We start from the raw sequence: 22,313 nt of genomic DNA, 5'->3' as shown, positions 1-22,313 counted from the left end.
TCCCAGCTACTGGGAGGCTGAGGCAGGAGAATGGCGGGAACCCAGGAGGTGGAGCTTGCAGGGAGCCGAGATCGCGCCACTCCGCTTCAGCCTGGGCGACAGAGCGAGACTCCATCTCAAAAAAAAAAAAAAAAAAAGGAAATGAAGAAAGAAAATTTAGATAACTCTTTCAAGTGCTCTATATAACAGTAGATAAATGGAACTGTTGTGTAGGTCCAGGCGGGCATATCTGTGTGTTGCTTTAGCAAATACATATCAAAAATTCTTACATGAAAAGCTTCTTTATAACAAGATGTTCTCACTTTTTAAGTGATGAAATCCCATGAATAAATCCAAAAGGAGTCTATTTTATATAAAATCCCACCCTGTTGGAAGTATTGCAAGTTTCCACTGAAATTTTTAATCTGACTTCTAGATATATTTTTGGAGTGTTGTCTATTTTGTCAGCCTGCCAGATTATGTCAAAATGTTCGTATATAATAACAGTTTATCTCGTGTTCCTTTATCCGCCCTATTTACCCACATCAGCTGTGTTAACTGTCCTTGACTGATTCCACTGCATCATTAATACTGCCATAGGGAACTGTGCCCTGATCATTCATACTGCCCCACTAATAGGATCCCAAGTGGATGTTTCAAAGTTGGATGCTGATGATTATCATCGCGATGTATATGACATCGCTGAGACACTTTCAGTCAAAAATATGGCTGTCATTTAAGGTGTGAGCTTTTTGCCTTGTGTACCTAGAAAAACAATGATATGTAAATTTCTTATTGTAACTTTTACTATTCTACTCTTATTTGCTATTTGTCAACTCTGCAAGAGACAAGAGTTGGTACAGAAAATATATTTTAGCAGAAGGAAACCTTGTCTTCTACAGTAGGTACTAGCTTCTTGAGCTGATTCTGGATAATTAAACTTGCTCTGCAATAATCCAAAGCTTTCCAAACCATATATTCAACTCCCTTTACTGACGCCATCTGCTGATATGCAAAATTGTGTTTAACTATAGAGAAAATTGTGAATCCTTTTCTTCCAAGTCTACACACTCCACTTGCTTTTCCCTTCTACCTTGAATTCATGTGCATTCCCCCAGTTTTCTGCCTTTGTAATGGAGGCTTCAGATCTTCTGCAGCCACAGTTGCAGGAAACCCAATTGTAATCAGCAGCTGCCCTGCTGCTAAAAGCTATTAGTGCCAATGTTGTTAATGACCAACCCAGTTGAATGTGCTGATTTAAGAGGTAGACTTATTTCTTGTCACTCCCTAGGGCCTTGTTCTTAAATGAGATTTCTACGTTGTTTACTCCTCTAGCATAAGGAGTATTAACCACTAACCATCACACTTCATATATCAGCACATTGAATTGAAATAATGCGGAGGTTAAAACATATCACTGCCTTTGAGGTATGAAGCCACGCACGCTGCAAAAACTTGGCACCCACCCCTAATTTTTGCCTAAAGAAGTTGTATACCACTGCAATTTGCTCTGAAGTTATACATATTATTTTCTTCTAGGGACTATAGGATGAGAGGGGTACAGTTAGATTTCTTTTCGGAACTAAACACATTAGCAGTAACCTGCAAAAATCAATACCAATTACTTGCAAGCAAGGGCTAAAAAAAAAATTACTGAAGCTACGGAATGTGCCCATAGGTGAATGGCTTAAAACAAAGAAAATACTGCCATAGCTGGTACTCTCACAAAATAGGAGCAAAAGTAGTAAAGTTCTCTTTGATTTATTTTGACATTTTGTTATTAATTTGTAAAATCCAACAATTGTTATATTTAAAAAGAAAAATAAATATAGCAGCAAATAACTCAATGTAAGAAGGTTATTTTACTGTCTCCCTGGCATGAGTAAGGTTTGCGTTGTCTTTCTAGCAGACATCAAGGCATTCAGAAGGTGTATGGGGATGGCTTATCTGTATAAACCAGCAAACCTCTTATTGAATACCCAGACATTCTTCATGCCAATATTATGTATTTAGTGTCTCGAGATTCTATTTAGCAAAAATTCACTTTGAGGGGCTTGGTGAAGCCTTCAGAGGTTTGTTTAACTGTGTACTCTCTCCTTTATTCAAAAGGCTGAAATAATACTTTTCCAATTTCTGGAATTCCTTTTTTTTTTTTTTTTTTGAGATGGAGTCTTGCTCTGTCGCCCGGGCAAGAGTGCAGTGGCCGGATCTCAGCTCACTACAAGCTCCGCCTCCCGGGTTCACGCCATTCTCCTGCCTCAGCCTCCCGAGGAGCTGGGACTACAGGCGTCCGCCACCTCACCCGGCTAGTTTTTTGTATTTTTTTAGTAGAGACGGGGTTTCACCGTGTTAGCCAGGATGGTCTCGATTTCCTGACCTCGTGATCCGCCCGTCTCGGCCTCCCAAAGTGCTGCAGGCTTGAGCCACCGCGCCCGGCCCAATTTCTGGAATTCTTAAGCTTGCATTTCAGATTAAACTATCACAGAGAGTAGAATTTCTTCCTTCCTTGTTGTCTTCCAGTAGTAAAAATGGGGCACATAGCTGTAAGATGTGGACCCGGAAACTCTACTCTCAAGTCTGGCTATGATGAAGAAGTCTTGAGAAGCTAGTAAGCCTTGCTACCTCATTCAAGTCTATGGTAGAGTTGTGTATGAATGTATGGAGAGGTGGGGGAAAGTTCAAATACTACAGAATTTCCCCATATTTTTACAGGGCTTTAATAAGCCCTGCTTACCAAACAGTTTAGGCCATATGGAAATGGTACCTATCATTAAATCTCACGTCAGAAGGAACGAGTTTTGGCATGTCTGTATCGCCAATATGAGTATCAAAAAAGGTAACTGTGGATCTTCTTGGACAGTCATTTTCCTGGACTTCAGTTTGGTCCTCCTAGTCATAAAATGATATGATTCTTAATACTTGAAAAAATTGTCCCAAAACACAGTATCACCCAAAAAAAGCCTCTTTACCAGCTTCCTTTTTTTTTTTTTTTTTTTTTTTATTGCAGAGCCTCAAATCAATATTTAAGGAGTAAGAGAAGTGAATGGTGGTCACACAATGCCTGAAAAGGAAAGCTCTGAGTAGTTGTCTGGGGGACACTAGAAACAAAAGAAGTGTGTCATGTGATACCACAATGGCATCCAGCACTTTCCATATAGGGAAGGCAGACAGGGAGAAGGAAATTTTGCTTAAAGTGAATTGAGGAAGTATTGGATTCAAGTAATGGAAAGGAAATTAATTTTACAGTATTCCGAGGTACTGGTAAATTTACTTGCTACGGATTGTGCTGAAGGTAAAATGCTGCTTAAATAGAGTCTAAGATTTTATGTACCAAATATTTACCTATTTCTTAAAGCATTAAAAATGTTAGGATGCAATAGTTACAGTTACTTCCATCCTTTGAAACAAAAATAATTCTTGTTTCAATTTTGTATGTTGAGCTGTTAAAAGAAAATTGAAAGAGGCAAACAATATATACATATTTGTCTCTATGGGTTTGTGCAGTTTATAGATATCCTGAGCAGTACTTCTGGTGAGCATTCTTACTAGCACCAGGTTGGTCGTTAATGGAGTATTGACCCAACAATTTATTGAGGCAAGCCCTTCTGCTGTACTCAGAGTTGATGTGATTTACATTATAATTGCATCTAATACTTTATTTCACAACTTCAATTAATATAGTTGGGTAGAACTTGAAGAAAGTTTATAACAAAGCTATAAATAGAATAATTCATTATCGTAAAAGTGTACTTTGAGAGGAGAAACTAGGATTGTTGTTCCTCAGAAAGAACACACGGATGTATGATAATAGTATTCTCCAATAAAATTGAAAATAAACATCTAAAGAGACATAAGATTTCTGTTGAAGATAGAAACCCTGCACTCGCTATCTGCAAACACTGGAATAATATCTTTCCCAAAAACTTTTACAATCCAGATAAAAAGAGAAGATACATATGCAGCAAATCAAGAGAAGAGATGAAATAGAGAAGAGATGACAACCACTAAACAAGGGGTGGAGAGACAGAAGTGCTCTGAGAGTTAGCGGGCAGCAGAGATCTCTCTGCACTGAGGAGGCCAAGAAAGGTTTTTCAAAAAGATGATATGGGGGGTGGATGTTGAAGATAGAAGATGGGATGTAAAATATGAGAAAAAAGGCAAAAGTTTTTGCATGAAACCTTAAGGTGGCCATTCTCACTTCAGTTCCTTGGTTTTTGTAGAGGGATAGTAGGTAGTAAAGTAGGGCGAGAACTTTGAGGGTTGATTGAGGGTAATAATTTATATCAGGCTAAGGAGTTGTAGGCATTCTCCTATAAGCCAGGCAATAGAAGGCCATCAGAAGTTTACAAGCTGGGATATAATATAAGTTTTATAAACAGCAATATGCCAGTTGTGTGAAGGATGGGTTTAGAGAAAGACTGAAGCCAAGAACACTAAGAAAATGTTTTAACAGTGATAGGGAAAAATTAATTGGATATTTTGGCTGAGCTCCTTAATGGAAATAATAAAAGGAACACAAAAGGAAAATACAAAACCTAGTTCAATGCATACTTAAAATTTGTAAGTGATAGTATAATCCTATAATTTGTTCCAAATTAAGAATCTATAATTCTGATTCTATAATTGGAACTATCCCAGAATTCTATGTCCTATTTGACATTAGTTTGACATAAAGATTGGCTTATGACTCAATCAATCAATTTGATGGTGACCAAGAATTTCCTTTCAATTTACAGTTTAATATTGGCCAGAGAATGGAAAGTAAAAAGTCATAGCACATGCTATATATATGATCCATAAGCTTATCAAATTCAAATTTAATGGGGACTCTAAAACAGCCATTTGGCATTTATACCCCAGGTTTTTTCTAATATTTTATCAGAGATATCAGTGAGACTTCAAACTCAATTCACTGACTGATACAAACAGCAAGCTACTTCAACAAATAGAGAACTCTGGGATAAATAAAAAGGGCTTGGAATTTTTTTGAAGTGAAAAAGTATGTGTAAAAAATGCATTTCTAATAGTCACAGGACAAAAGTGGACAGAATTTCCCATAAAAGTAAAAGTTAATGAATTCACTTGATTCTTTTTTTTTTTTTTTTTTTTTTTTGAGACGGAGTCTCGCTTTGTCGCCCAGGCTGGAGCGCAGTGGCCGGATCTCAGCTCACTGCAAGCTCCGCCTCCTGGGTTTACACCATTCTCCTGCCTCAGCCTCCAGAGTAGCTGGGACTACAGGCGCCTGCCACATCGCCTGGCTAGTTTTTTGTAATTTTTAGTAGAGACGGGGTTTCACCGTGTTAGCCAGGATGGTCTCGATCTCCTGACCTCGTGATCCGCCCGTCTCGGCCTCCAAAGTGCTGGGATTACAGGCTTGAGCCACCGCGCCCGGCCGAATTCACTTGATTCTTTTAACCATCATTATGGTCTCATCAAGAAATAAGAAAGAATATCATTAAGTGGATATCCCCTTTAAATAAAAGCTGATTTTTTTTTTTTTTTTTTTTTTTTTTTTTTTTTTTTTTGAGACAGAGTCTCACTCTGTCACCCAAGCTGGAGTGCAGTGGCGTGATCTCGGCTTACTGCAAACTCCGCCTCCTGGGTTCACGCCATTCTCCTGCCTCAGCCTCCCGAGTAGCTGGGACTACAGGTGCCCGCCACTACACCCAGCTAATTTTTTGTATTTTTAGTAGAGACGGGCTTTCTCTATAGGGTAAAAGCTGAATACATTTTAAGGGCTGAAATCCCTGCTAGTAATAACTTCAGTAATTACTCACTGTTGATGAAAAATATCCTAGGCCAAAAATTTTCTCTGTTTGCCCCAAGCAGATGGAGTAAGGGCTCTGAGTCAACCTGGCTTCCCTATACATGGTGTCAAGCACTCTGTGGCTTCGTGGCCTTGCAATCCAGTTAATCCCTAGGAACCAAACTTACCCAAGTGGTTGTGTAAGTTGCACATAGTAAATGTAAAGTGCTTAGCATAGCACATAAAAAGCACTCAAAAAAATTTGTTGAGTAAATGAATATTTTGCTCTAAATAGTGTGGGCCACAAGATCTACTAAACAAATTAGGTTGTAACACTTGTCAAGGGATATCCTCTGTGTATTTGGTGGAGGAAAGAGGAAAGAGATTGGTAAAATGATTGAAATATGTTACTTACCTTTAGGATTTTTTTCTTGCCAAGCTTTGGGTTTTCAGCTTGGGGCTCTTAGAGTCATAGGAAGAAGAAATAGATAGCTCCTGTGATGCTGGCTATATTCTTATAGAGCCCAAAAAGGTGGGAAGGAGATGATTTAGAAAGTACGAGAGGGTAGAATGCTGGGGAGGTTTCTGACCAGTTGTTTTCCAGGCCAAAGCAAGTAACGCAGTGACTTCTTGCATTAAACCCATCATTTATTTAATCAAAGATAAAGCATATTTCCATTATTTCTATAATAATAGAAATTCTACAAGAAAGGAGAGAAACCTTTAAGTTTTCCTTAAAGAAAGCCATTCGTCCTATTCTCATGATTTCTGATGTGAGCTACACTACTGTCAAAACAGGTGAGCCTTTAGGATACAGAACAGAGAAAAGGAATTCGTTTAAAACATGATTTTCCATGTAGATCATCAAGGAATGAGGAAAGAAACTAGGGGGAAAAAAGGGGAAGAAATGGGTGAGTGTAGTATACTTATTTCAGATATGAAGATGTGCTTCCAGGTACAGCATTAGATGTACAAATTCATTCTAGAGCTTTGCTCACTGGTACTTACTATCTCTGGAGCTACAATCACTTCAGAACCAGGGCATTGAAGCCCAAGGTTACTACAGATTGTAGGGAGCAGACAAAATTGGATCCAAGTCCAGATTTCCTTGTTTTCTAGCTGAAAGGGGCTTGGGCATTTCATTTAATATCACTGAGTTTCAATTTATTCACATGTAAAATGACCCTCATGGAGGTGTTCTAAAGAATCATAGATGATCATATTCTTTCATTCTATGACATAGGCACATTCACATTTCAATTGGGATGATTCTTAAAATCAATGGCACATCTTTTGTGGAAGCACCACATAAAACGATGGGGCATCAAACAATAAATTGTCTCTTAATTTGATAAAATACATGAAGGTAATAAAGGCAAAGTGCATCTGACAACATCTGGCATCTAATAAGCACAAGCAAATTGTTTTGGGGTGATGCTCAGTGCTGTTGCTTTTACAGCATGCTACACCACTCAGAGAAGCATCTCTTTCTTCATAAATGTTCACTGATAGTCCAGCTCAAGTGAATGCAGTCTAGTGCATGTTTTGTGAAAGAGCAATTAAAGTCTTAAACGTCCTAGTTTCTCTAATCATCTAAAATATCATACTTTTAATATAAATATAATAATAAGACATTAGAAATGAAGTGATGCATCTTTGGAAAATTCATCACCTTCAAAGGATTTACAATTCTCCCACATAATAATAGCACTATATTAATTAGTTCATGAGTACAAAGAGTCTGTACTGCATATAGCCCTCTGCTAGGCACGAGTTTTCCTTGTTTGTTCTAACTTTGATATGACCTAATTTCACCATCAAGAAACATCACCATATGGCAAGTTCCCCATTTTCCCTAAAATAATTTACTGAGCCTTTAGTGTGTCCAAGTGACTGAACTCTTTATGCTGAATTTTTCTCAAGATTTCTTCAGGACATCAGAACATACTGCAGGTTTTTTTTCAGGTGGCCCTCTACCAACTGGATATGAAATTGGATCAGCTGGAGGCAAAAACAGATGGGGTTGAACAGCAGATGGAAAGATCCTGTTTAGGATATGCAGAATCACTCTGGCAAAATCAATCATGCCACAGGAGTTAGTTTCAGTTTGGTGAAAGAAAATGAACTCAAGTAGACAACTGAGTTACTGGGAAATTAATATGAGCTCACACTTTAGAAAGTCTTGATTAAGTGTCAATAAGACAGATGAGCTAATGATGTTGAATTAAAAGTCTTAAATGTCACGTTTGTCAATGATCATAATAGCTCTCCATATTTAGTGCTTACTCTGTGCCAGGCATTTCATGTACATATCTCATTCAATCCTCACAAAAAAACCCTGTGAGACAGGCATTTTTCCAATATCACAAATGCTGAAATAGAAGTGTTAAGTGAATTAATCAAGGTCATAGGACACTAGGTAACAGAACCAGGATTGGAACTTGTCTGGCTAGTTGGAAAGCCCACACAAATAATGAACACTCTACGGTACTACTTTCCAGTGTTAAATGATGTATATACAAGAACAACTGGAGGAGCATACGGTCAATTTTCAGATATCCTAAGGTCCTTTCCACAGTAACAATTAGAACTGGCCTGTGATGGTCAGAGTGACCACTGGGCATCTGCCTGAATCCTTGTGGGTAATACAGAGCAGCTAGGGTGGCCACATGGTCCCCAGTAAAGCAGAGGTCACAAGTGTCACATACAGGCTCTGGTGAATCCCACGGAGTCCCTGTAGAAATCTTACATCTGCTTACCGCGAGAAGGTCTCCCAGAATCCAGGAGCTGCCTTGCTCCAGAAGTGGATCTGCATAGCAACCTTAGGCCAAAAGAGTCTCGGGCACCCATTCTAGTCCAAACGTGCTATGATGGACTTTGTTTCCATGGAGTATTCATACATGTGTGAATCTGAGATTGTGAGTGACTTGGAGTACACACTGTCTCAGTCCATTTGGGTTGCTATTAAAAAAGAAAAAACATAAACTAGGTGGCTTATAAACAACAGGAATTCATTTATCACGGCTCTGGAGACTCGGAAGTCCAAGATACGCCAAGGCACTGGCGGATCTGGTATCTGGTGATGGGGAGTTTTCTGTTCATAGATGACTCTTTCTGGCTGTGAATTTTCATAGCAGAGGAGAAAATGTACTCTCTGGGGCCTCTTACTAATACCACAGGTGAAGGCTCTGCATCTCATGACCTACGTGCCCGCAAAAGGCCCCACTTCCTAACATCACTTTGGGTGTTAAGATTTCAGCATATTAATTTGGTGGGGGTCACATAAACATTCAGTCCACTACGTCTACTTTCTTCAAAACTGTAGGCAAGCTGTAAAGAAGGGAAAATCTTTTCAACCCAAGTATTTGCCCTGCTTTAACTTTGGAGCAAGAGCAGGAAACAGAAGGAACTTATCATTCATTGATTGCCTACTATTTGCCAAGTATGGAAAGACCATATAATTGGTTGGAGGGAAAATAAGATAAAAGTCAGAGCAACAGGTGAAACACATCTGCCAGGTGCCATGCTTTGTATGCATTACTTTATTCCATATAACATTCTCTTGTATTAGCAAGTTCCTGCTGACTGCTAGGCTACTTTTTCTTCTCAGCCAAATGTTCAAGAAGCAGGTACTGGTTATGAATAAGCACAGTAAAAACCCATTTTCTAAGAAACAGAAGAGATGGCAAGTGTATCCTCTCAAAGAAGTAAATTTTGTTTTCTGCCTTATTTTTCTCAAACAAAACAAGATTTTACCAATTCCATTACCATAGCCTTGCTATCTATACATAGATGTCACAGAAATCTTAATCTTTGAGTTTTCAAGTTAGAGGAATTCTTATTAAGTATGAGAGTTAATAATCTCCTGAGATGCAAATATGCCTAGTAATGTGAGAACAATAAATGTTTGTTGGGTCCAAACAAGAATTAAAGCTGTATATGTTATGCCTTAAAGACATTAAATTAATCATAAATTATAGTGATTAGTTACATTAAAACAATAGCATTATGAATACATAAGATACAAGTTTCAGTTTAAGGAAAAACCATATTTTAATAATCCCCAAGTACGCCTGTATTCTGAGACACTAAAAACAATTCTTTGCTACTAACTATACCTTGAAAATGCATACACTCTTCCTGAAGACCCAGAAATGAACAGAGCAGAACTAAAAATTGAATAAATTTTGTGACACATGATTTTTTTATTGCAATATTTCTGAAATTGGGATGCATCTTAGAATCTATGACATCTTATAGTTGCCTTCAGCCAGGTGGCAGTTGTGATGTCACAAGCAATGCTCGCATGTAGGAGAACAACATGTAACACACATGTCAGCATCTTGCAAGAAAACCTCAGAGACAATTATAGACCACTCTTATTATTCCTAGGAACTACTCGTTTTGAAAGAGGATGGGTGAGACAGTGTATTATGTATGTTTAACCTACAGGAAGCAAAAGTAAAAAAAGAAGTCTAGTTCTATGTCATTGCCAAATGACTTAAGAGTCTCGCACCACAGCATTTTATTTGCTTAACAGATTTAAATGTTACATTGTGCTTGCTTTGGCAGCACATATGCTAACACTGGAACAATACAGGGAAGATTAGCAAGGCCCCTGGGCAAGAATGACACATAAATTCATAAAGATTCCATATTTTTTAACACAAAGGATAAATGCTTCAGGGGATGGATACCCAATTATCCATGATGTGATTATTACACATTGCATGTCTGCACCAATGTGTAATGTATACCCCATGAATATATACACCTACAATGTACCCACAAAATTAAAACTAAAGTTAACATTTAAGGAAATATGATCTCATCTTATCTCTTGATGGCATAGAAATTTATATTTTAAAACTATTAATATATATTTCAATATATTATGTTTTTGTATTTTTTAATAAATATATTATAATTTAATTATATATAAACATAAACTATACATTTAACTATGTTAACTATGTAAGTTAATTATATACATTTATTATATATCCATTATCTATAATATTTATACATAATATATTTAATATATATTATTTATACAGAGGTATATATAATTAGGCTTAATAACTCTGAGTCAAAAACATGATTCAAAGAGTCATATTCTACATGAAAGGAAGTTTCAGAAATATCTCACCCAATTTATTTTGCTTATATTTTATTTTTTATGTATATGCAATAAATAATTTAAAACTCTATAATTAAAGTGAAAAGGGTTTTTTCAGCAAGCATAAAATTTTGCAGTGATTAAAATTTACCGAGTCCGTTTATTTGATGGTAGTTTTCTTAGGTTTTTTTTTTTCATGAAACAATGATAACTGCTGGCATCACAGATACAACAAAATAGGGGTTTAAAAATGTGCGGGAACATGAGGAGATGGTATACACATCTACAGAGGCAGGAAACAATAGAAATTAGCGCCAGCCTGGAAGTTAGGATAGAGATTGATTCCAGGCTTGGTTCCATAACTAAGGAGCCGAGTGATCTTGAGCAGTCACTTAGTCTCCCTGAGCTTCATCCATAAAATAAGGAGCTGTGATAGATAATTTCCGGGCTCCAGAGAGCAGTGATGTAAGCAATCAGAAAAATAGAACCTTTCCTCAATGCTCCAAGGAAGAAGGGATCTGATGTGCTTATGAGAGTGACAGAAAGGAGTCGCTGAGGTTGAGGAAGACCGGTCACTGCTGGCCTCAGCTTCTCCAATGGCTACCGAGGGATTAGACATTGCCTCCAGGCAGGTCAGAAATTCAAGGAAACTTCCCCACAGGTCACAGCAGCCTCCGGTATCTATTGGTGAACTTCTAAAGGCTACTAAAAACCCTTTAGGTTCCAAACTCTGCGTGTCAGCAGGCCACTGCCCCAACACTTCTCTGCCATCCAAGTCTCCCACAGGGGCTTCTTACTGATCGCATCCAAATCAAAGCTCTGTTTGGCAAGGGGTTCTGGGAAATGTAGTTCCTACACTGCCAGTTCCTGTGCTGTGGGAGAGATCACAGAATAAGGTGGGAATGGGGCTGAGTGTCACAGACAGATACCTGGTACACCAGCTGGGGAGCGAGGGACTATGATGGCAATGCAGGTGAACAAGAGGGAGGGGACGGCATGAAGACACATTCAGAAGTCATGGAGAGGAAGGTACACATCTGAAAGATGGCTCAAAGGAAGAATTGAAAGATTAGATATGGGTTACTTTTTCTTTCCACACTAGTGAGTCAATATAATCTATAAATCAAGTCTCTTTAGCTCCTCTACTGACTATCATGTTCTTTTTCCCTAGCTCTCCTGTAACAGGGAACAATACACCCTTTTTCTTGTAGTGCAAGCATAATGATTTGCCGGCAGAAGCTCCGTGAATCAGACTTTGCACTGAACAAGTTATATTGTTTGGGAACCCAGCTAAATTTCTCCATAACTGCTTTAAAAGAGATTTCCATTTAAAGCTAGGTGGAACAAATTCCTGCTGCTGGCTAAATCTTCTTTTTCTTTTCCTATGAACAGAATCTCATGAAAAGGACTATTGCTCTTTTGTATTTTTCTGTGATGCATTTTGTGTTGGGGTCTATGGAGGAGGCCATCTAAAAATAAACCAAGTGCTGTAAAAATACCCTCGTAATTCTACTAGAATTCAACTTTTTAATAGCTGTCTTTCTTCTCCCTTTATGCCTCCTTTTCAATTATTTCTTTCCCTTTGGTACCCTGCCAGACTAATGTTTCTGGCTCTTTCATAGACACCTACATCGACCAAATGGATCTCCTACCTTTGCGAACCTCATTAAACTCTGGCAGAATTTGGTGGCTACATGAACTCAAACCCCAGACGTATGGAGAAAGAATCACTTTCAACAGAAAACCTAACATCACTAGTGCTTACAATTCTGACTATTTTTTGTCATAAATAAATACGATGGGCATCATTTATGTCCATTTTGAGTCTGTATCTATGTTATATCACACTTTGCCTAATAATAATGCTGCTGTCAAGTTAATAAGGGTTTTAGCTTTTATAAATAGCATTCAGTTCATTTGGGTTTATCTTAAACTGTACAGAGATGCTTGTTTTATTATAATTCAACTGAATCAGAAACATACTTTCTCTCTACTTGCTCACACTGGCTTCTAACCAACTCACGTTTCTTTAATGACAAGTGCTAAATAAACTTCACCTGGGGACTAATCCTCCAATAAGGATAAGAAAAGAATTGCCCCAGCTGCCAAAGTATCAATGTTTCATCTCCAGTGAAACATTCCTCTATAAAACCATTTCTCTCTGTGCAAGGACTTGGAGTAGGAATCCAGCTACATAGTTCAGGGAAGGCCCCACCACCACCATCCCCACTGACTCAGAAAAGGATTAAAATATTTTAAAGCAGGAGGACCAGAGGCCAAAACATCAGCATGGTCAAGAAAATGTGAGCAGAGCCATGAAGCGAGTCATGAAGTTGCAGATTCATAGAAAACATGTAAAGGGTATAATACATGTAAAGGTCAAGTGTCACTCCTTGTTTTAAGGTGAAGAAATGAGGCTCGCAGGAGTTAAGTGTCACACAGCAGATAGTGGCCAAGATAGTGGCCAAGCCAGGCTGAGTCCCACATCCAAATCAGTGTACTGCTTGTTTCTCTGTGCACCTGCCATCTTTAGTGGTGGTGAATGGATGAGGGGTATTGAGGTGAATACCCTAAGAAATAACACAGCAATAACGCTCAAGTATAATCTAGTAATAATGATTTGAAATCAACATTATTGTAGTGACTTCAATTGTGTCCCCCAAAAAGATAACTCCAAGTTCTAACCCCTGGTACCTGTGAATATGAATATGACCTTACTTGGAAACAGGGTTTGTGCAGATGTAATGCAGTTAAGGATCTGCAGATTAAGATCACCTTAGACTTAGAAATCTACTCTAAATCCACTGACTGGAGTCCTCATAAGAGAAAGGAGAGAGAGCTTTGACACACAGAGAAGAAGCTCATGTGAAGACCCCTGTGAAGAGGGAGGAAGAGATTGAAGTTCTGTGGCCACAAGACCAAGAATGCCAGGAGCCACGAGAAGCTGGAAGAGGCAAACAAAACCTCCTCTCCTGGAGCTGCGGAGGGAGTGCAGTCCTGCCGAGGCCTCCATTGTGGATTTCTGGCCTCCAGAGCCGTGAGCGAGTACATTCTGTGGTTTTAAGCCACCAAGTTTGTGGTCATTTGTTACAGCAGCTTTAGGAAACTAATACAACTATGAAAATACCCACTCTAAAAAGCCATCCAGGAAGAAATTTTTGTTGTCCCAGTAGTTTGTGTTGTCATTGTTGGTTTTAACAAAATATAGCTCAAACAACAGTACTTTGAACTTTTCAGTTAGGAATAATTACACACATAACGGCTCCCCTAAATGTTTTTTAGCCTAAAGACCCTGTCAACACTTAATATTATATAAAAGACTCTGTCCACCTCCCCAGCTCAGTGTCCTCCCAGCCTTCCCCTTCCCCCAGTATTCCAGCCACACCGGTCTTCTCTTTGGTTCCAGAACATACTAGGACCCTTCTCACCTCAGGCTTCTATGTGCTCCTCCTCTGGCTGGCACACTCCTCCCCCACCCTGCACCACCTCCCCAGTCAAAATCCGCTCCAAGGTACAACTCTACGGGAAGCCCTCCTGCCCCTTATAAAAGACCAGCCCCACACATACATCCTCTTTGTAAACTTTCCTAACACCCTTCCCCTCTTCTTCACAGTCACGATCACCGTTTGTAATTTTTTCATTTATAATATTTCTGCATTGTCTGTCTTTCCCACTGGACTGTCACTCTCTGAGGGCAGACACAGGACATTTTGCTCATCATGACATTTAGGGGTAGCATGATGCCTGGCATATAGCAGGCACTCATAAATATTTGGAAAATAAGTGAACGATAGTATTTAGCCTTGGATGGGGCTCTTGTCTGTTATTCACACAGCTGTTCTGTTTCCAACATGTAAAATTGAAATTGTAGAAAAATCTGTACATAGTCATAATTCGAAAATTAACTTATTTTAGTAATGTCTTAATTTTTCTCCTCTGAATTTCTAAATGAATTCATGAAAGTTTTGCTCTGTCCCAAAGGCATTTCATAAATAAGTAAGCATAGCTAAAAGGGACTCAAACCTGTTACATTTCACCATGCCATCAGCATTCATGGATAGGCGAATTTGCCCTAATCAGTATTATTCATTTGTATAATCAATAAGCATGTTAGGTACTGTATTAGTCCATTTTCATGCTGCTAATAAAGACATACCCAAGACTGGGCAATTACAAAAGAAAGAGGTTTAATGGACTCACAGTTCCGTGTTACTAGGGAGGCCCCACAATTGTGGCAAAAGGTGAAAGGCATGTCTCATATGGTGGCAGACAAGAGAAGAGAGCTTGTGCAGGGAAACTCCCCTTTATAAAACCATCAGGACTCGTAAGACTTATTCACTATCACAAGAGACTAGCACAGGAAAGACCTGCCTCTCTGATTCAATTACCTCCCACTGGTCCCTCCCACAACACATGGGAATTGTGGAAGCTACAATTCAAGTTGAGATTTGGGTGGGGACACAGCCAAACCATATCATTCCACCCCGGCCCCTCCCAAATCTCTTGTCCTCTCATTTCAAAACCAATTATGCCTTCCCAGCAGTTCCCCAAAATCTTCACTCATTTCAGTGTTAACTCAAAAATCCACAGTCCAGAGTCTCATCTGAGACAAGGCAAGTCCCTTCTGCCTATGAGCCAGTAAAACCAAAAGCAAGTTAGTTACACCCTAGATACAATAGAGGTGCAGGCATTAGATAAACACACTCATTCCAAATGGGAGAAATTGGCCAAAATGAAGAAGCTAATGGCCCTATGCAAGTCCAAAATCCAGCAGGACAGTCAAATCTTAAACCTCCAAAAAGATCTCCTTTGACTCCAGGTCTCACATCCAGGTCACGCCAATGCGAGAGGTGGGCTCCCACAGCCTTGGGCAGCTCCACCCCTGTGGCTTTGCAGGGTACAGCCTCCCTCCTGACTGCTTTCATGGACTGGCGTTGAGTGTCTACAGCTCTTCCAGGTGCATGATGCAATCTGTCAGTGGATCAACTTTCTGGGGTCTGGAGGATGGTGGTGTTCTTCTCACAGCTTCACTAGGCAGCACCCCAGTGGGGACTCCCTGTGGGGGGCCACCCCACATTTCCCTTTAGCATTGCCCTAGCAGAGGTTCTCCATGAGCACCCCGCCCGTGTGGCAAACTTCTGCCTGGACATCCAGGCATTTCCGTACAACTTCTGAAATCTAGGTGGAGGGTCTCAAACCTCTGTTATTAACTTCTGTACACCTTCAGGCTCAATATCATGTGGAAGCTGCCAGGGCTTGGAGCTTGCACCCTCTGAAGCCATGGCCCAAGCTGTACCTTGGTCCCTTTCAGTCACACCTAGAGCATCTGGGATGCAAGACACCAATTCCTTAGACTGCATACAGCACAGGGACTCTGGGCCCAGCCCACAAAACTGTTTTTCCCTCCTAGGCCTCTGGGCCTGTGATTGGAGGGACTGCCACAAAGGTCTCTGACATGTCCTGGAGACATTTTCCCTATAGTCTTGGTGAATACCCTTGTCTCCTCGTTACTTATCCAAATCTCTGCAGCTGGCTTGAATATCTCCTCAGAAAATGGGATTTTTCTTTTCTATCACATTGTCAGTCTGCAAATTTTCCAAACTTTTATGTTCTGATTCTCTTTTTAAACTGAATGCCTTTGAGAGCACCCAAGTCACTTCTTGAATGTTTTGCTGCTTAGATATTTCTTCTGCCAGATACCCTAAATCATCTCTCTCCAGTTCAAAGTTCCACAAATCTTTATGGCAGGGCAAAATGCTGTCAGTCTCTTTGCTAAAGCATAAAAAGAATCACCTTTGCTCCAGTTCCCAACAAGTTTCTCATTCCATCTGAGACCACCTCTGCCTGGATTTCATTGTCCATATCATTATCAGCATTTTGGTCAAAGCCATTCAACAAGTCTCTAGGGAGTTCCAAATTTTCCCACATTTTCCTATCTTCTTCTGAGCCCTCCAAACTATTCCAGCCTCTGCCTGTTACTGAGTTCCAAAGCTGCTTCCACATTTTTCGGTATCTTTTCAGTAGATCCCACTCTACTTGTACCAAAATCTGTATTAGTCAGGTTTCTCTAGAGGGACAGAACTAATAGGCTAGACATATATAAAAAGAGGAGTTCATTAAGAGTATCGACTCACACAATCACAAGGTGAGGTCCCACAATAGGCCGTCTGCAAGCTGAGGACCAAAGAAGCAAGTCCAAGTCCCAAAGCTAAAGAACTTTGGGTCCAATGTTCAAGGGCAGGAAGTAGCCAGCACAAGAGGAAAACATAGACCAGAAGACTAAACCAGTCTAGTCTTTCCATGTTCTTCTGCCTGTTTTTATTTTGGCCACACTGGCAGGTGATTAGATTGTATCCACCCAGATTGAGAGTGGGTCTGCCTTCTCCAGTCCACTGACTCAAATGTTAATCTCCTTTGGCAACACCCTCATGGACACACCCTGGAACAATACTTTGCATCCTTCAATCCAATCAAGTAGACACAGTATTAAACATCACAGGTACCTAATAGATTCCAAAGATTGTATTTTAAAATATGCTTTAATCTATAGAAGAGAAAAAGAAAGTAACAAGAACAGTAACGAGAGGTAAATCACAGTGAGGCTGGGTGGCGGTAAAGGAACATTTCCAGAGGCAATCCTCTTAAGCTGAGTCTTAAAGGCTAGGAGAAAGTGAGTAAAGAAAGCCATCAAGGCTGTTTTAGGACAGGGTTTCTCATTTTTGACATTTTTCACAGAATAATTATTTGTTGTCTGGGGCTGTCCTGTGTGTTTTAGGATCTTAACAGCATCCCTGGCCTCTGTCCATGAGGTGCCAGTGTGACAACCAAAATGTCTCCTCCAGATTTCTCAATGAACTGAAAATAGAACTACAGTTTGATACAGCAGTCCTACTACTGGGTATCTACTCAGAAGAAAAGAAATCATTATATAAAAAGGATGCCTGCACTTGTATGCTTATTGCTGCACTATTCACAGTAGCAAAGATATGGAATCAACCTGTGTCTAATGGATGGTTGGATAAAGACAATGTGGTGTATATACATGTGTATGTGTGTATGTATATATATATGTGTGTGTGTGTTTGTGTGTGTACCATGTATATATATGTATACACACACACATATATACCATGGAATACTACTCAGCCATAAACAAGAATGAAATCATGTCTTTTGGAACAACATGAATGGAACTGGAGGTCATTATGTTAAATGAAACAACACAGAAGCAGAAAGCCAAATACCTCATGTTCTCACTTATAAGTGGGAGCTAAATGATGTGCACATATGGTCATAGAGCATGGAATAATAGACACTGGAGGCTCAGAAAGGGAGGAGGGTGGGAGGGGGAATAAGAAATTATCTAATGGGTACAATGTACACTATTTGGGTGATAGTTATACTAAAAGCCCAGACTTCCCCACTAGACAATATATCCATGTAACAATACTTCTCTTTTACCCCCTAGATCTATAATTTAAAATTTAAAAAAAAAAGAAACGAAAACAAAATGTCACCTGACATTGCAAAAATTCTCTCCTGGAGTGCAGCATCACCCAGTTAAGAACCACTGCTTGGGGCACAGGAAGGAGCCTAACTGCAGGTGGGGGCGTCTGAGTTCCTGCATTGTCCGAGTAGCTCTAGGGAGGTGCCTGGAGATAAGAGAGCAAGTACAACACTGCTCTGACACAGGGGGTTTTGTGTGGTACGCTGGGGAGTTTGGAATTTCATCCTGAAAGCACTTACGCAGAATCAAAGGATCTTAAGTAGGAAGGGGACACGGGCTAATTTGTGCTTATGAAAAATCACTCTGGTCACAGTGGAAAGGAAGGATTGAATGGAGATCAGAATGAATCTGAAAGAATTGAATGTAATCCTGAAGAGAAGTGACTCATGGGGACAGAAAGGAAAGGGAAGATAGAAAGGTACTCACATCACGTCTCTAAGACCTTGTCCCTAATGGGATCTAGATTCTTGGTTTGGATGATCAGAAAGTAGAATCATAAATCTTCTCCAAAATCCACTTGGAAATTAGCCCTTGTGACTTTATGAAAAAAAAAAAAAAAACCATTAAACTCAGAAAAATTACTTGTAAAGTTGGTTAAGCATAATCTAGGTGACCTCATGGTCTAATAAATAAAAATAGCCACTACCTCCGGCTTCAGACTCAATTTGATCTTCAGCAAAGATTCCCTCAGCAAATGGTCAAAAAAATTAGTTTTTAAAGTAATCAATGTATTAGAAAACTGTAGTAAATTTTCATCCCCTCCCCCAAGCAATGTCTAGACAAGTGAGACAGAGAGACAAAATGAGTAATTGAGGCCATTTTTCTTGCCTGATTGTCCAGAAAATTGCCTCATTTCTTTGCTTTATTTTCTGAGTCCATATAATGATAACAGAAAAAGTTGTATGTGTGGATATTTTTTACAATCTGACTCTTTGACAGTGTTGAGAGAGGTAATCGCCAACAAACACACTATCACAGCATTTGTCAGAACCTCTGTTGTCATTCAGGCATTTGTCAGTATCTAAGGCAAGCCCTTTAGGTGAGAATTGACTAGATAAAATGTCATGAGCACCTCCTGTGAGGGAAAGAAGATCGGGACTGAGATCTCAGTCATAAAGAGACTCCCCAGCTGCACGTGCTACAAGGTGTGCAAAAGCAATGAACAATTTGGGGCAAAGTGCAATTTTCATAGACTCTGTTTTGCAAAAAAAAAAACCCTGTGCCACCTATTTCACAAAGTTATTCACATTGTTAGCTCATGAGGAACACAGGATATTCAGGCCCTGCTAAAGGATATGAATGGATCATCCAGGTTTTGATTACCAGATTGTTTGAACAAGTCCCAAATGGGAATAATTCGAATTAAAGTAAGAGTGTGTCAATACATTTGAAATGTTGAAGACTGCAAAAATAGTACTTATACATAAATATGAAGTATAAATGGAATTTTTATGTGTTGATAAATTATATATTTTTAAATATTTGGCTTCAATGACAATATAAGAAAAATGAAATTCCTAACTAATCCATAGAATAATGTGTACTTTCTTTTAAGAAATCACCAACCTTAAAAATCACTAAAATATGATACATTTAACAAAACAGTACATTTTAAATTATAAACTACATTGAATTCAGAAAGTAAAAATTATGATACACAGTTTATATTGGTCAAAGATGCCATTAATTGTTTATTATTAAAAATAAACACATATGTTTCACTTCACATGTGTTACAAAGTGCTTACTATTTTATATGTGTAATTCATTTGCTCTTCACAACCATAAAAGGTAGATACTTGATTACTCCCATTTTGCAGATAAGGAAATTAACACCCAGGTGAAATACTTTACCAAAGGTCACATAGGTAGTAAGTAACAACCATGTGATTAGGGGAGAGCATTATCCCTAAACTTCATGAAGAACAAGACACCTATAAGCCCTTAGTCCCTTGCAGACTAAGCAATTTTGATAGATACAATTTGTTACAGATGCATAAGACAGTACAGCCAGTTCTGTGAATCACAGCGTGTTATATTTATTTCCACATATTCTATGTTAATAATATAATTTTTAATTCAATGTATTTTAAACTTTAATAACTGCTGTAAGTATATGCAGCTCTGAGAATAAGGAGGAAGAGAATAATTTCAGCCGTTTTAAAGTAGCTTTTGTATTTAGATTTAAATATTTCAGTTGCATTTCAAGTATCTTTTTCTGCTAAAAATTTGGCCTGTCTGAATTTTAAAAGGCATTTGGGCTTCAAACTTTAGTTAATGGTAAAAAAGTAACTAAATATTTAATTTCCTGAAATTGTTCCAAATTACCGAAACAGGAGAAAGCTTAAATGCCAGGGGACAAAAATTCATAGAATAGAATTTATTAATCATGATTCATACACAAAAGACCAAACCTTTCGATGAATAACTGTATTGTTGACAGTTTGGGAGGAATTTTAATTTTGTTTGTTTTTCTCAAATGGTGAGATCAGAGTCAAAAAAGCTTTAACATCTCCGTATTAGAGATTCTGTAACTCACATCAGTTTTGCCAGACTCCAGCTAAGTACTCTGAAAAGTATATTAAATCAGGATGATAATTGTTCAGTAAAATTTATCCTAGAAGTAATAGTAAATATGATTGATTTAATATATCATTGAGATTCTACTGGAAAAATGGCATAAAACAGCAACATTCTGTTGCCATTTTATAACTTTCATTTTTGTAAAGTGACCATTAGCATAATATAGTAATATCATTACGACAATCTGCACAGATGAAAATATCTCAAGGCCAATATTACATTTTCATCAAGTAAATGACCATGTGTTTCAATAAACACAATTATGAATGTTAATATACCAACAGATTGAGTAATTTCATTCCTCAGCATCATTGTTTATAGGGGAAAACAAATTAATCTTCTTTGAGGTAACAGGAGTGTAGACTTTTAGAACATAATCTGTTTCACTACAACTATTCTTGATTTGCTGAATAGGAGTCAGGATTGTGCTTCTTACTGTCCTCATCTGAGGTCATCTTACCTGACTGTCCCCTTCTGAAGTAATCTTGTCATTATGTAAATACCTTATGCAGCATTATCAATGTAGATCCAGAAAATTTAAGATGAATCATATCTTTATTTTGATAAGTATCCACAGGACACCCAATTGTACAGTAGAAACATGCAAAGAAACCTGTTCCTCCTGCCTGTTCTATCAGCTTGGACAATTCCTGAACAAGCTGTTCTCCAGCCCTGCACACCTGTGAGCAGGTCCGGGACTCTGTGGACCCAGCCATGCCCTTTCCATCACCAATTTGTGGTCAGGAGGCAAGTGAGATTGTCGTCACTAGGCGAGAGAATGGCGTAAACCCGGGAGGCGGAGCTTGCAGTGAGCTGAGATCAGCCACTGCACTCCAGCCTGGGCGACAGAGCGAGACTCCGTCTCAAAAAAAAAAAAAAAAAAAAAAGAAAAAAGAGATTGTCGTCACTTTCACTTGAGTCCTTTTTAGCAATAGGCACGTTGGGCATTGGAATGGGTGTGCAGGTGAAATGGACACAAACCAAAAATAGAAGAGGCAACTTGTCTATGGCCTTACCGTCCTGAAAGTGCCTGATCACGGAAGCTACGCAGGGCTGGTTTGGTTAGTACTTGGATGGGAGAAGAGATAGCCAGCTGAGACTTCAGTATCTAGCTGACAGGCTGCTTCAGCCTTCAAGCATAGCTTAATTATATGTATCACTGGGGAAGATCCTTTTCTGGAAAGAGGCAACATTTTAAGACCATTCAAGATGAACCTTTACTTAAGCAAAAAGAAATGTTTCTACTTTCAAATGCTTTTTGGTAAAAATCTTTAAAAAACAATAAATGATTTTTCTGATTTGTTAAAAAAAAAAAAAAAAAAAAGAAAACAATCACTGTATTCCTTGGCTGTAGCATAGCAGCAAATGTAGATAGTATAA

At 38.8% G+C, this 22,313-nt stretch overlaps 1 protein-coding gene and 1 non-coding gene across 2 annotated transcripts in view; both read left to right on the top strand.

Annotated features, from left to right (window-relative positions):
* CNTNAP2 (contactin associated protein 2) overlaps positions 1-22,313 on the top strand; it is a 2,313,133-nt gene that overhangs the window by 1,705,512 nt on the left and 585,308 nt on the right. The window lies entirely within an intron of this gene.
* On the top strand, positions 10,282-10,388 carry LOC117073789. Its single transcript, XR_004433358.1, has one exon. It is a non-coding gene; the product is annotated as a U6 spliceosomal RNA (small nuclear RNA).

The sequence above is a fragment of the Trachypithecus francoisi genome, unplaced genomic scaffold (genome assembly GCF_009764315.1).
Source record: "Trachypithecus francoisi isolate TF-2019V2 unplaced genomic scaffold, Tfra_2.0 Lachesis_group4, whole genome shotgun sequence".
Classification (NCBI taxonomy): domain Eukaryota; kingdom Metazoa; phylum Chordata; class Mammalia; order Primates; family Cercopithecidae; genus Trachypithecus; species Trachypithecus francoisi.
The sequence above is the reverse complement of the archived record's forward strand: the minus strand, read 5'-3'. Positions and strand labels throughout refer to the sequence as shown.